The following is a 16270-nucleotide window of genomic DNA, read 5'->3' on the forward strand; positions in this document are numbered from 1 at the left end:
GCAGCGGCAGCAACTTCCGATCACAATGTTCTTCCAGCCTCGCAAAAAAGAGCCAGTTCCTCCTGCTACTACGCCTTCGGAAGAAATTGAAGAAGTGTCCCAGGAAGAAGTTGAAGAGGTGTCCCAGGAAATGACACCTCCGTCTGAAGAGACGTAAAATACTATCATTGGCTGCACAGTAGAAGACATCATCAGCTTCATCATCATCATTTCTACTGTGCAGCAAATTCATCGCCATCATCATTCAAGTTTTTCTTCAACTTCTTTCGTGGTGAGTACAGTAACAATCTTTATTTTTTTTATACATGTTTTACTTTAATATTCTAACATTTTAATATTTGTGCCTGTTTTAGTTTAGTATGCATTAAGTTAAAGGGAAGGTTTTAAAAGTCTGAATATACATGTTATAACCTATCATATTTTTTTGTTTAAAATTTACATTTACGTACGTAAAACAATCTCTCTCTCTCTCTCTCTCTCTCTCTCTCTCTCTCTCTCTCTCTCTCTCTCTCTCTCTCTCTCTCTCTCTCGTAAATTGTTTTCCTGCTTTGCTACGTATGTACTGTATGATTTTATATAGATACGGTAAATAATATTTGTAATAACATATTTTCTAAAAGCTTTTACTGTAATATCATTATTTATCACTTTCATCATGCGCATTAAATGCCTTCGTTTGTTTATTACGATCGAAGATGGAGCGTACTTTATGACGCCGCCGTTTCAGGCGGCGTCATAAAGAAAAACAAAAACATTTCATTTCGAAGTCCTAAGAAAAATTAAGTAAAACATTGGTAATAACAAAATCAACATACTGTACTGAATAATCAATATAATCGATGCAAAAACTAACCTATACACAGATGTGTAAATGCGTTTGTTTCTTCATTATGATCAGAGATAAACGTAAACAAAACATTGGTTGCCATTTTTTATCGTGCTTTTTGGTATGTTTAGGAAACGCATGATATAAAATCGCCTTTAATATTTGTGCCTGTTTTAGTTTAGGGTACTGTAGTACATGCATTAAGTGTTCTGTACATTAAAGGGTAGTTTGTTAACAGTACTATGTACAAGGGAAGGTTTTAAAAGTCTGAATATACATGTTAAATAAATACGTAAATATGGTGTCACTACTTCGCGGATTTTCACCTATCGCGGTCGGGACTGGAACCTATCTACCGCGATAAACGAGGGCTCACTGTATTATACTTAATACTAGGAGCACAAGGAAGTATGGTTTACCTGCAGTGGTTTGAGGTCAGCTATGCAGAGAACCCAGGATGCTGCTTTCCCCAAGCGAGGGGAGGATGAAGAAAAGAGTAAGGGCCAGACATACTTTTTCATTCATGCAGTCTAAAACCGGGTAACAATGCCCTCAACCTTCTGCTACCTGTCCATTAAGGAGCCTGAGGTTAGACCAGCTGTTGTGCAGCCACCACAGGGCCGATAGAGAACGTATCGAGGCTCCTGTGGGTCACGTCCTGCAGGTAGTGGGCTGTGAAGGTCGTTTGACGCTTCCAGACCCCAGCTTGTAGCACCTCTGACATCGTGTGCTCTAGGGCGACGTGACGGAGGAGGGTCTGGATTCAGGGAATGATGGATGACCCTTCGAATCCAAGCTGAAATGGTATTCTTGGTGACCCTCCTCTTCGTCCTTCCCGTGCTCAAAAACAGGGCTTGCACGCGAGGACGGACTGCAGCTGTTCTTTTAAGATAACGCCTCATAACGCCTCAGACTCCTTACTGGGCATAGTAGGAGATGGTCTGGGTCATCTGTTACAGAACGAAGACTCGAAATCCTGAAGGAGTCGAACCGTGGGTCCGGAACCCCAGGATTTTGAGTCTTGGCAACAAACTCAGGAACGAACCTGAACGTTACCTCCCCCCATCCCCTTGAATGGGCGATGTCGTACGAGAGACCATGAAGTTCACTGAGACGCTTGGCAGAAGCTGGAGCGAGCAGGAACACCGTCTTCCAAGTCAGGTGACGATCAGAAGCCTGGAGTAATGGTTCGAACGGAGGTCTCTTAAGAGCCCTGAGAACCCGAACCACGTTCCATGGAGGAGGTCTCACTTCCAACTGAGGGCAGGTAAGTTCGTGGCTTCGTATGAGCAAGGAAAGTTCCAGCGAAGAAGAAATGTCCAATCCTTTCAGCCTGAAGGCCAGGCTTAAGGCTGAGCGATAGCCTTTCACCGCCGAGACTGAAAGGCACATTTCCTCCCGCAGATAAACAAGGAACTCCGCTATTGCTTGAATAGTGGCATCGAGGGGAGAGATACCCCTCCCACGACACCAACCACAGAAGACTCTCCACTTCGCCTGGTAGACCCCTGCAGATGACTTTCGAAGGTGTCGAGACATCCTCTCCGCAACATGTTGCGAAAAGCCTCTCTCTGTGAGGAGATGCTGGATAGTCTCCAGGCGTGAAGCCGAAGCGAAGCTACGGCTTTGTGGAAGATGTTGCAGTGTGGTTGCTTGAGTAGCTCGTGTCGTGGGGGAAGCTCTCTCGGAAGTTCCGTCAGGAGCTGCAGAAGGTCCGGGAACCACTCTGCATGATGCCATAGCGGAGCTATCAAGGTCATCGACAGGTTGACCGATAGTCTGGTCTTGTTGAGCACCCTTCTCATCAGACAGAACGGTGGGAAGGCGTAGACGTAGATGTTATCCCACCTTGTTGGAAGGCATCTTACCAGAGTGCCTTGGGGTCCGGGACTGGGGAGCAGTACAGCGGCAGCTTGAAATTCAAGGCTGTCGCGAACAAGTCCACTGTCGAGGAACCCCACAAAGTCAGGACTTTGTTGGCTACTAGAGGATCCAAAGACCACTCGAGACGCGGTCTCTGGGTCCTCGAACCTGTTGAGTTGCCTCATCAGGCTCAGGACCTGCCAGAAGGCATGCTCCGACTCGTGCAGCTCTCCTCCTTGTTGACTGGCAGCAAAGTCTCCTGTCCCCAGCTGCTCTACTTGGGAAGACACGCAGACGTTCTCCTGGGGTCTAGCTGGCTCTGGTCGAATCCAAGATGAAGACTTAGGGACAGTCTTCGAGTCCTTGGGCTCCCTCCTAGGAGAGATACAGGACTCCAATAAAGAAGTCTGAGGGCTCCTCGCTGCTCCCACACGAGACGATTATCCTACTCGAGGTGGGGTTCCTCCCATTGGTGCCGTGGGAGAATGTCCCACCTCGCTGGACTCTCCTGAGGACGGAAAGGGTTCGTCCACAGGGGAAGGAGAGACCGTCTGAGGGGGGGAAGAGGCCTTCCTGAAGGACTTCTTGGGAGCCAGTTTGACCCTAGAAGTTACCACGAAGTCCACTCCTCTCCTTCTCTTCAGCGGGGACGAGGCTGCCGTTGGTTTGAGGCCTAGATCAACGAGGGCCGGCTTCACAGCCTGGACGACCGCTTTGATCAAAGACCCAAACCAAGGCTGACGGCTGACAGACTCGGTGTCAGCGACTCCCGTGGGAGGGAAGGGGATCGGGCGATCCTTAGGAGTGGATACCACAGGGCCTGCCTGAAAAGAAGAAGGGAGTTGCCTAGACCTCTCTGAAGAATCTGCTTCCTCCTGCAAGAGCGCTGCTCTGCGCTTACGCGGTGGAGATCGTGACGATGTTCTGGAAGTACGCATCGCTCCCGAGGACTCGCAAGGTTGCCCGTGCTACGAAACCCGCCGGGAATCGCGATCGGGGTCGCGCTGGCGCTCGCGCGATGGTAAAATCGCAGGTTCGCGCGCGGGCGAACGTTGGAGCGCATGCATGCAGGCGCGCGGATGAAGGCGCGGGCACATGGTCGAGGGGGGGCGTGTGCGCGTGGGCGAGTGGGCGCATTAGCGAGTGGGCGCATTAGCGAGTGAGCGCGTGGGCGCGCAGGTGAAGGTGCGCGTTGGCGCGCAGGTGAAGGTGCGCGTTGGCGCGCAGGTGAGGGTGCACACGGTTGAAGGGGAGAGCGCTGGCGGCCGGGAGAACGACGGCGCACAGGGGAGCGATGACGCGTTGGCGAGGGATGGCGCGTAGGTCGAGAAGGCGATCAGCTGCGCACAGGCGAGTTAGCGCTTGGGCGCGCAGGAGACCTTCAGCGTTCCGATGTGAGAGCGCGCGGGTGCGCGCAGACGCGCAGAAGCTCGACCAGGTCTTGAAGAGCGCACAGGAGAGTGAGGGCGATGGCACACAGGCAAAGGCTGGCGCGTGGGAGGGGTCTGCGGGCGCGTAAGAGATCGACGGCGAGGGGGCAAAGGAGCAGCCTCCTTGCCTGCACCCAGATCCGGAGATCGTGGGCGCGCGAGCGAACGTTGGCGCACATGGCGCGCATCTGGAGCAGTGCGTGCAGACATACGCTGGCGAGCAGGTGATCGTGGGCTCTCAGGAGTACGTGGGCGCGCAGCAGGAACGGGGCGCGCAGCAGCAACGGGGCGCGCAGCAGGAACGGGGCGCGTAGATGTGCGCTGGCAAGCAGGAGAGAGCTGGCACACAGGAGATCCCTGACAAGCAGGGGAGCGCTGACGCGTAGGAGAGCGCTAACGCGCAGGCGAACACTGGCGGGCAGGAGATCTACGGCGAGAAGATGTGGGGCGTGAAGAGTCTGAAGGGTCCACAGCAAGCGAGCGTGCGAGCGCACAGGAGAACGTGAGCGCGCAGGTAACACCTGGCACTTAAGGGACTTAGTCTCCATGGGAGACAAGCCCTTATGCCCCGAAGGGACCGGTGCCCGTTGGAAAACGGATTGCGTAGGCGCCCACAGCGCATTTGCATCCGCAAACAGAGAAGGAAGGCTAGCAGGTCTGGCAGGCATCGGTGATCGCGAACGATCAGCTGAGAGGTCTAGTGATGCGGCTGTAACGGTCTGCTCATGTCGAGGAGGCTCCTCTGCGGGAGACGTCGAAGGCGAAGAACCAAAGAGGCGCCTCCTAACCCCCTTGTAAGGGGAAGGAAGGCCTCGACAGCGAAGAGGAGGGCGAGCCTTACGGCGAAAACGACCTCGAGGGGCAGCAACACCATCATCGGTCCTCCGAAGAGGAGTCTCCGTCAATGAACTCCCCCGGGGGGAAGAATCACCCGCAGGAGAGACCCTAGGACCCAGCTCCTCCCTCGAAGGATGTTCGGAGGGGAGGACTGAGCCTTCAACAACATCAGCAAAAACAGCAGGGGTTTGGCCCGACCCGTCGGAAGCCTCTGCCACAACAACGTCGACAATAGACAGAGGATCTACCTCTGCTATTACCGGCAACTGTTTGACAGCTGCACCCAACTGGATCAGGTCAAACAGGGCTTCCCTGGAGGGCGAGCCCTTAAGCCCCAAGGAAGCCCAAAGCTGCAAAAGATCATTGTTAGATACGGAATCATTAACAGCAAAATCCTCTCCCGGAGGTGGAGGAGGAGGAGCTGCCTCGCTATGGGAGGCAACTCCCTCTCCCTCTCCCCGAGGTTGGTCAACAACAGAAAGGCCTACGCAACCACTTGACGGACCCTCGCGAGAGACCGATCGAGTGGGAGCTTCGGAGGAGGTTCGGGCAGCGGAAGAAGAGTCTCTGGAACCTTCCTTCTTCAAGGCAGCCCTTGAAGGAGAAAGGTCACGCTTAGACTTCTTCTTATGTCGCCGGGAAAACCTCTCCCACTGGGAGGTAGACCACTCCCTGCACTCACTACAAGTATTGTTCCTTTCACACCGTTGACCTCGGCAGTATGGACATAAGGAGTGAGGGTCGGTCTCGACCGTCGGCATGAACGTTCCACAAGGGCGGTCGGGAAGTCCAGGGCACTTCCGCATGATGGATGGAGGCCAACTTGCAAGCACACAAGCTGTGAGAAAAAGCTTAACAAATCAAGGCTGTCAAAAATGCGAGGGTGAGACAGACAGGTCTGATCATCACCCGAGCCAAAAGTGAAGTGAATCAGTTCACCGGTGTGTGTGGGGCTACCCCTCCCCTACCCCCTCGCTAACTAGTGAGAGGGTAGTTAACCCTCATTAAAAATCTAATGGCTCGTCATTTCAGCTACGCCGAAAGTAATACCCCATGTAAATAGCGTGGTTTGTATTTCGGTTACGGAACAAAGAAAGAAATTGCAAGTCATACTATGTAGTCTACGTAGTTTACGTCATATGACTGTGACGTCATAGTGTTGGCGGAGTGTTTTCCTTCCGCCATTGTTTTCAAGAATAGGTTCGTTAGTTTTACAGTAGGTTGAAAAAACTTCTAATCCTACCTTTTAACACGTTGACTGCAATTGGAAATGCTGTGAAACGGCCCAATGGGCGTTCTCTTTAACCTCAATTAAAATCAGTAACCAGCTAGCTATTGACGTGAGAATTGTTATGGTGTATCCGTAAGGTAAGCCGAGTGCTCAGCCAGTGTAAAAAGCGTGACTTTATGTGGTACACTTCGCCTGACATAACAAAAGTCTTCATTACAGGGGTTGTGTACCTAATATGGACATAATAGATGTGATCATATATGGCTCATGTCGCCCAAAACGATTAGAGATAGTTCTGCTGGTGTTGTGTGCCGAATATGGTCACACTTTGGTTGTTCAGTTATGGTACATATCGCTCAGACTGAACTAGGGAATTACCGTATGCAACATGTACCAGACGTGGCTCATACTTAGTGTGACTCTAAAAGGCACACATTGCCCTAAATGATTGCAAGCATTACTACGCACATGTATGTATATGCACACACAAACACACACACATACATATAACACCTTTGTATGTTTTCATATGTGCACATAAAATTTGTAGTACGCGTGTGTATATAGGAATATATATAAACATACACTTGAATATAATACATATAAGATGTACATACATGTTACAGACACACACATTAGGAAACATATACACAGGCTGTATTTTTGGCAATATAAATATGACAAATTCGAAGATAATTTGTATTTTTCCTAACCATACAAACCTTAGCTATTTACATTGGGTTTACCTTTTAGCGTAGCTGAAATGGCGAGCCATTAGAATTTAACGAGGGTGTATTACCCCCGCGCTAGTTAGCGGGGGAGTAGGGGAGTGGTAGCTAGCTACCCCTCCCCACCCTCACACACCGGTGAAGCTCACTTTCACTTAGAGGTAGGACTTGTCTTGGGGGAGAGGGCTGGCGGGCAAATATATGTAAATAGCTAAGGTTTGTATGGTTAGGAAAAATACAAATTATCTTCGAAAGATGTCATTTGTTCCATAACCGAAATACAAACCACGCTATTTACATTGGGTGCCTTACCCTTAAGGTAGGGTGGAAAGTCCCCAGCCATACTGGCTTTGGCTTTACCTGGGGACTCAGAATCCGAGTGAGTCGCACTCGAGAAAAGGAGTCCCTGCACCTCACAAGTTCCTTGCTCCGCAAGGAACCGTGTGGCCTACATAAGCTTGTGTGCGAAGGAAGAAGTGTGACCCGTCCTAGGCAGTTGACCTGGAGTTCCAGAAGGAACTCTGGGTTAGGACGTTCCCAATACCACCTCGTCAGGGTATGGGGGACGCGACAGTATTGACTCAATACTCGGAACACAAGGAAGCATGGTTTACCTGCAGAGGTTCGAGGTCAGCTATGCAGAGACCAGGATGCTGCTTCCCCGTAGAGGGGATGATGAAGAAAGAAGTAAGGGCCAGACATACTTCTTTCGTTCATGCAGACTAAAACCTGATAACAATGCCCTCAACCTTCTGCTACCTGTCCAAAAAGGAGCCTGAGGTTAGACCAGCTGTTGTGTAGCCACCACAGAGCGATAGAAAACGTATCGAAACTCCTGTGGGTCACGCCCTGCAGGAAGCGGGCTGAGAAGGTCATTAGACGCTCCCAGACTCCAGCTTGTAGCACCTGCGTCACAGAGTAGTATTACTCGAAGGCGAGGGACGTTGCGATGTATCCGACATCGTGCTGTAGGGCGACGTGACGGGGGAGGGTCTGGAGTCAGGTCGAGATGAATGTCCTTGAGTCCGAGCTGAAGAGGTATACTAGTGACTCTCCCCCGTGTCCTTCTTGTGCTCCCAAACCGGCTGCAACTGAGGACAAACTGCAGCTGTTCCCAAAGCTAACCTCTCGATTCCTTTACTGGCAAGAAGGAGAAGGTTTTGGGACATCAGATACAGAATGGTGACTCGAAATCTTGAAGGAATTGGACCGAAGGGCCGGGACCCCAAGATTCTGAGTCTAGCCAACAACTCAGGAGTGAACCTGAATGTTGCCTTCCCCCATTCCTTAGAAAGGGCGGAGCCGTACGAGACCAAGAAGATTGCTTACACACTGGCCACGGCCAGAGTGAGCAGGAGCCCCAAGACGGAATACGATCAGAGGCCTGACGTAAAGGGTCTTGAGAAGATCTCTTAAGGGACTAAAAAGTCCGAGCCATGCTCCAAGTTGGAGGTCTCACTCCGACTAGGGCAGGGACGTTCGCAGCTTCGCATGAGCGAGGAAAGGTTCAGCGGGAAGGAAAAAGTTATTCCTTTAAGCCTGAAGGTCAGGGAAAGGCTGAGCGACAGCCTTCATTGCCGAGAGCGGAAAGGAGTTTCCTCCCGCCGAAAGGCAATAAGTTCGTTATTGCTGAAGAAGAGGCCTCAAGGGAAGAGGTATATCTCCCACGACACCAACCATCGAAGACTCTCCACTTCGCCTTGAAGACCCCTGCGGATGACTATCGCAGATGACGCGACCTCCGTCCCGCGACTGTAGCGGGTTGTCTCTTCTTGAGGAGGAGGCGTAGTGTCTCCAGGCGTGAAGCCGAAGCGACGCCCCGCCTCGTAAAAGATGTTGCAGTGTGGTTGTTCGAGTAGCCTGTGCCGTGGGAGAAGCTCTCCCGGGAGTTCCGTCAGGGGATGCAGAGGGTCCGGAAACCGTTCTGCGCATAGTCCCAGTGGAGCTCTCAGGGCCATTGAAAGGTTGACAGACAACCTGGTCTTGGTGAGAGCCATTCTCAACAGACAACAAAGGAGGGAAGACGCAGGCGTCAATGTTGTCCCACCATCACCGGAATGCATCTTGCCAGAGTCTCGGGGTCTGAGACTGGGGGGAAGAACAGCGGAAGCTTGAGGTTCCAAGCTGTCGCGATCAGGTCCCCCAGACCAGGACTTGCTGGTTACTCAAGGCCAAAGACCCCCAGGTACACTCTCTCTACGAGGCTCTGCTCGGATAGACGGAGAGAACATTCCTCTGCCCGGAATGAGAGAGCCGATGGTGGTATTGAGAGGATCTCAAATCATCTCAGTATCTCTACTGCAAGAAGTGAAGGTGTGAAAATGCGTCCCCTGCTGGTTAGAACACGCCAGTACCATGAAGTCGACGCGCACGGAGCGACTCGGCAGGAGCTGTAGGATCTGTAGAGGGGCCAGACTACGGCCCCTAAGCCTGCCTGAATGATGGAGAGGTATCCTTCAGGTCCTGCCCATAGGCCTGGACTGGAACATGCCCCCCCCCCCCCTTTTCTTTGACGAGTCCGAGAACAGCATAAAAAATGTGGGGAAAGGACGAGAATATCCACTCCCATCAAGAGGTTCCATAGGTCAACACCCATTGCAGGTCTAATCGTTCCGCTGGTCCCATAGGGGCCAGAAAGTCCGGTTTATCGTTGTTTTGAAACCACCGGAACTTGGGCCGCCCCACAGGGAACTTATCCTGAGGCGACCGTTCGGAACTTTAGACGGGTCAATGAGGAAAAGAGAACTAGGAAACGTTCCAAGGTAGGGCTGAAAGCTCTGCTTGACTGAGAACAGGTACTGCGATTCTCCTCAGCCTTGCCACAGTCAACTGAAGGGAAGGTTCAGAGGAGGCGGCAACAGAATCTGGCGTCCCAAGGCGGTCACCCATCCAAGTACCGACCAGACCCGACGTTGCTTAACCTCGCTGGACGGACGAGAAGCGGGGTTTCCAACGTGGTAAGGCCGTTGACTCAATATCATGGCTAGATACTCCAGATGTTGAGGCAGAAGAGAAGGCTCCTAGCAAAATACCATGAACCCCCACTCATGGTAAGCATACGGAAGCTTGTCCCGGCGCTGAAGAAGGTCGAACCCGAGCCTACCAGAGTTGACCAGACCTCCAAAAGGCAAAGGAGGCGGAAGCCTGCACCTGAGCGGCCATGAGGAAAGCAGGGAGAGTTCTCTAGGGAAAAAAACCTGCGATGCCACGGCGGGATCGCCACACTGCATCTTAAGCAGGAATACCTGTAGTCTAGGCTGAATTCCACGAGCTTCCTGGAAGATGGATGGAATGGAAACTGAAAGTACCCGTCCTTCCGATCCAGGGCCTAAGGAGTCCTGTCGCCTCGTTACCAGTCTGATCGATTCTGCTGTTCCATGCTGGACGAAGTTTGTTCGACAAACTTGATCAGGGCTGAGAGGTCGACTACGGAACTCCCGTCTCAGATACTTCCTTACAAGAAAGGATCGACTGAAGAAGCCGGGGGTGAAGCCGTCGACGATCCAAAGGAGGACCTTCTCCTAAGGCATGGACCAATCTGCCCAAACGGGCAAAACTCTTGCCGACCCTATGGCATAGGGGTTCAGAGACACTGAATTCGCTGACAGAGACGGCAGGCGCGATATCCTTGGCTGATCACAGAGATTGTGCAGGAATGGGCATCGGGAAGCTGTCATCCGGATGAGTAACCTTAGGCATCCTCCCAGCGTGAAACCTGCAAGGGGGGGGTGCCAATCCTAGAGTTCGTGAACTCTGCCGCTCCCTCTAGGACTAGCCTATGCTCCCCCGGGAGAGCCTCCCGTGCCACCTGTTCCTGACAGGAGGGAACTGCTATTGGACACCTTGTCTCAGTTGTCGTAGCCAGTCCGATAACTTAGGCCGACGTGGCTGAAAGAAAGAGGCGCTGGAGCCTTGCAGGGTCTGGAAGAAAGAGCCTTGGATGAGTGAAAACGGAAGTCGACTTCCTCCGCACAACCGCTGTCTATGTCTCTGTCCTTGGGCACAAACAAACTCTTCTCAAGGATGGAAGGGTGTCTGAGGTTGTCGACATCCACGGATGAGACACCCGAAAGGAAGCCCTCGGTCATTGCGTCCAGATGGTCCAACATCGAGCTTGCCCGCAAGTTAGATACTTGACGACGAAACGCCAAGCTGCTTGAGCATGAGAGGAGGAAAGTACCCATGACCTTCCTGTAGCTTCCTTGAACAAAACCTCGGGTCGCAACCGAGGAGGGAAAGGACCTGGTAAGCCCCTTTCACGAGATGGAGAAGAGGAAGGGGTAAACCAGTCACCCCTTGGCCGATGGAGAAATCTCGAACGGAAAGCCCCCGGCAAAAACCCCTCCAGGGAATGACGGGGAAGGGCCAACCCAGGTTCTGGAAAGAAGAATGTTGCTCAGACCTCCCTAAAGATTCTTCCTGTTCTTGCATGTGCCATGCTCTGCATTTACGGGGTGAGGCCGTGTTCTGGAAATACGCTCCAGAAGACTCGCCAGGCTGCGAAACCCCAAAGGGAATCGCGGTCGCAATCGCCCTGGCGCTCGCGCGATGGTAAATCAATGGTTTGCGCGTGGGCGAACGAGGAAGCGCCCATGCGCGGGCACGCAGGAACCGAACAAAGGTGAGCGAAGGAGTGCAGAAGGAGGGCGAGCGTGGTAGGAAGGGCGGGAGCTGGAGGTCGGCGAGCGATAACCCATAGGCGACCAATGGATACTGCAAGAATTAGGCCGACGTTCGCGCGAAGAAACACCGTAGGTTCGCGCGATGGAACACCGTCAGTTCGCGCGACGGAACACCGTCGGTCCGCGCGACGGAACACCGTCGGTCCGCGCGACGGAACACCGTCGGTCCGCGCGACGGAACTCCGTCGGTCCGCGCGACGGAACTCCGTCGGTCCGCGCGACGGAACTCCGTCGGTCCGTGCGACGGAACACCGTCGGTCCGCGCGACGGAACACCGTCAGTACGCGCGACGGAACACCGTCCGTGCGACGGAACACCGTCCGTGCGACGGAACACCGTCCGTCCACGCGATGGAATACCGTTGGTTCGTGCGCGGGCGAACATTGGAGAGCATGTGCGCGGTCGCGCATGAGCGTAGACGTGCAGGCACGTGGGCGTGCGGTCGCGCATGAGCGTAGACGTGCAGGCACGTGGGCGTGCGGTCGCGCTGGCACGTGGGCGTGTGGACGCGCAGGCACGTGGGCGTGCAGGTGAGCGCAGGCGGTCGGGAGACCGATGACGCGTAGGCGGGCGATGGCCCGTAGGAGAGTGAAGGCGCGTTGGCAAGCGATGGAGCGTCGGCAAGCGATGGCGCGTCGGCAAGCGACGGAACGTTGGCGAGCGGTGGTGAGTTAACAAAACGCTAGCGCGCAGGTGAAGAATCGCGCGGGCGCGTAGGCGATTGCCAACGCGAGAGACACTAGTGATGGTTAGCGCGCATCGCGCTAACAGAAGGCGCGCAGGTGCATCACAAAGGTGAGCGCTGAAGCAAGCTGTTAATCAGGCGATCCTAGGCGGTCAGAAAACCATTGGCGCCCATTGGTGCGTGGCAAAAAAGGGCGCGCAGATGTGCGCTGGTGATTGAAGAAAGCTGGCGCACAGAAGGACAGAAGTAAAGGTGAGCGCTGGCGAGCAGGAGGAAGATCTACGGCAAGACTCAGCTACCGGAGATCGTGGTCCACAGCAGGCGAGCGCTAGATCGCTACTGATGGTGTTCAGGAACTGACACGCGTGGCAGATCGATGGCGATCGTTGACGCGTAGGAGATCGCTGACGAGCAGGTGAACGTTGACGCGTCTAAGGTCGATGGCGAGCTAGTGATCTCTGGCGAGCAGAAGGCAACGAGTGGAAGCCTGTGCGTAGAAGAAGAGTCCTTGACCAAGACCTGAACCGAAGTTCTAGATCGCGAGGGCAAACGTGAGCGCACAGGGCGCGTAACAGGAACCAACAGGAACAGCAGAGATGATCATCATGAGAGCGCTGACGAACAGGAGAGCGCTGACGAACAGGAGAGCGCTGGCGAACAAGAGAGCGCTAGCGATCAGGAAAGCGCTAGCGATCAGGAAAGCGCTAGCGATCAGGAAAGCGCTAACGATCAGGAAAGCGCTGATGAGCAGGAGAGCGCCTGTGCGCTAACACTGAGCAGGAGCAGGAGAGCGCCTGTGCGCTAACACTGAGCAGGAGAGAACACAGCAGAAGGGCGCGCAGGGGAACCCTGACACGCAAGGGAAGAACCCTCGTGGGAGGCAACCCTTTGCCCCGAAGGGATCGTTATCCGTCGGGAGACTGATGTCCGTCGGAAGACCGTTGTCTGTCCGCCGGGAGACTGATGTCCGTTGGAAGACCGTTGTCCGTCGGGAAGACCGTTGTCCGTCGGGAAGACCGTTGCCCGTCGGAAGATGAGGTCAGACTGCTGTCCATCTGCACCAGGGGGGGAAGATCAAGAAGAAGGAGTTGTAGGCTGCATACGGAGATTCAAAAAGGCGCCTCTTAGCACCCTTATAGGGAGATGGGAGGCCCTTACGACGAGGCGGACAGTGAGCCTTACGGCGAACAGCAACAACAGCAGAAGAATCCTCCGAAGAGGAGTCTCTATGAGTGTACTCTCTCGCGAACGAAAGAGAAACACTTCGTAGAAGAGACTGGTCAGCCAGTGACCTAAAAGAAGCAATCCTCTAAAGAGGGGCTCCTGCAGTTGCCCAGCCCCTTGAGCGAAACTGCAGGTGCGACCGCTCAGCACCAAGAGCATAGTCGCACGAAAAAAAGGCAAGAGAAGAACTCCTCAAAAGGGGAAAAACTCAAGCCTGGACAGGAAAAACTTCCCTCAGAAGGAAAGTTACCCACCCAAGGAGGCGAGCCTCCTGAGAGTTCTAAAATGAACTGGAGAGCTGTCAATCATCACGGGAGTACTTCCAGTAGGAGACACGCCCCTGATGAAAATCCATAGGGGAGGCAGCAACAGCCGAATCCCCAGGCCTCAACAAGACAGCTCATTCCGTTGCCATATTACAGAAACGAACTAGATCGGTAACTGCAAAAAAATAAAACAAAAATCATTAGTACACAATCATTCCCCCGGGAAGGCTCCGAAGAGGAATCCCGAGGGAAAGGAACACAAGAATTACACAACAGGCACATGCCCTCACAACCACTTACACTCACGGAAGGAGAGCTGTAACCAAAACAGAATTATAACAATTATAATTATGTAACTATGTAATTATGTAATATAAAAATGAATGATCACTATAGAAAGAACGAAAACCCCGAAAGGAATCGTTCTACAAAGCTGAAAAATCAACAAATACAATTAGATTCATAAACTAATTGAGACAAAACGTACGGCGTAGCAAACCCCCCCCCCCCCCCCCACACGGGAAGGAAGCTACAAAAGGTGTAGTAACATAGTAAAAGGGAGAACGACCTCAAGAGAGAGAGAGAGAAAGACCGAAGTCAAACTTGATCGCAACCCATAAAATTACACCGTGGAGGCCTAAACTGCCGAGGGCTCCACAGAGATATCGTACACTACACACACAAGCACAAACTCTGAAAAGGAAACTTACTGATTTCTATACTCAAATATATATACAAACATGAAAAAATGTTTACAGTACATACATATTGAGTAAAAAAAAAGTAAGTGATTAAGTAAAGACAAAACAAACAATGGCTGCCAAGCGAGGACAAAGACAGAGACGTCTGTCCAAGTCCAAGCCAAAAGTGAAAGTGAGCTTCACCGGTGTGTGAGGGGGGGGAGGGGTAGCTAGCTACCACTCCCCTACTCCCCCGCTAACTAGCGCGGGGGTAATACACCCTCGTTAAATTCTAATGGCTCGCCATTTCAGCTACGCTAAAAGTAAACCCAATGTAAATAGCGTGGTTTGTATTTCGGTTACGGAACAATTGTATTTTGCATAGATAAAAGTATTTACATACAAGTGAATTATTTAGGTCTTCTTCAATTATTCATATACAGGTATATCTGTCCATCTGTATACGGTAGCCCATCTTTTTGTACCTGTCTATCCATGGATATACATACATACAGTACATACATATATTCACACTTATGCGAGAGAGGAATAAAATGTGGAAAAGAACTCTTCCTTATGTCTGTATAAGAGAATATATTATAATATAAAATATTAGAAAATAAGATAAAGGAAGTAACAGAAAAAGGAATGACACACATACATACACAAAATGGGCAGTTTATATATATATATATATATATATATATATATATAATTATATATATATATATATATATATATATATATATATATATATATATATGTATATATATACTTGCATATACAGACTGATATACAAATTACCGGTACCCATTGTCCCAATATGATGAAAAATTAACATCCCAGAAAATATTTAAATTCTTGCCTTCCTTTTAGTACCATATGTATGTATGTATAAATAAATATATATATATATATATATATATATATATATATATATATATATATATATATATATATATATATATATATATATATACAGTGAGCCCTCGCTACTTCACGGTTCGACCATCGCGGATTCACCACTTCGCGGATTTTTTTCATAACGCATGTATATATATATATCGCGGATTTTCCGGAAATTTCGAAAATACCGCGATGTGACCGATGGTGCGAGATTGGAAAAAGTAAGGAAAATTGAATCATGATTGATTTTCAATATAAATGAAACTTTGAGGAGCAACAAAGATATAATTTGTTAGAGAGATAGAGAGAGGTAAGGAATGGGAGGTAGTGAAAAGTAGCCAGAGAGAGAGAGAGAGAGAGAGAGAGAGAGAGAGAGAGAGAGAGTGTGTGTGTGTGTGTGTTGTTTTAAATGTAATAAACAAAAAAATTTGATAGGTTATAACACATTGGTGCTTATGTAATATCAACCGTATACTGTAGACGGTTTGAATAAGTTAAGAAATGGTATTAACGATACTTTGTTAGTGTATTCGTACACTCTCAAGAGCGGCAGCTAGACGTCAGCTGATCTAATCACAGCCAAAAGTAAAACAAAAAGAAGTCAACAATACTCGATTTTTAAAACACACCCGAAATTTAAAAACAAAAGTACATGCTTTCTTAATGTGCAATTAACTACTGTATTTAAAGAGTAGCAATTTTCTAGAATAAAATGATGTTTCCCTAAAAATAGTGGTTTGCTGATGAAATCGGATGCCGTATTTTTAGCAACGATTGAAATGGATGTAAATTCGGCATAACTTCATCCTTATGTAAGTATTGTATAACACGAAGAGAGAGAGGGAGAGAGAGAGAGAGAGAGAGAGAGAGAGAGAGAGAGAGAGAGAGAGCGAGAGAGAGAGAATGAATCAG

The 16270-nt window shown here is 50.7% G+C and overlaps 2 protein-coding genes and 1 pseudogene across 3 annotated transcripts in view; all 3 read right to left on the bottom strand.

Annotated features, from left to right (window-relative positions):
• The window catches only part of LOC137654624 (zinc finger protein 665-like), a 272648-nt gene that overhangs the window by 143655 nt on the left and 112723 nt on the right, over positions 1-16270 (bottom strand). The gene's annotated exons all lie outside the window — the stretch shown is intronic.
• Positions 1-16270, bottom strand: part of LOC137653990 (zinc finger BED domain-containing protein 5-like) — a 153300-nt gene that overhangs the window by 23576 nt on the left and 113454 nt on the right. The window lies entirely within an intron of this gene.
• LOC137654861 (5S ribosomal RNA) lies at positions 9768-9886 on the bottom strand (annotated as a pseudogene).

Source organism: Palaemon carinicauda, chromosome 15, assembly GCF_036898095.1.
Source record: "Palaemon carinicauda isolate YSFRI2023 chromosome 15, ASM3689809v2, whole genome shotgun sequence".
Lineage (NCBI taxonomy): Eukaryota > Metazoa > Arthropoda > Malacostraca > Decapoda > Palaemonidae > Palaemon > Palaemon carinicauda.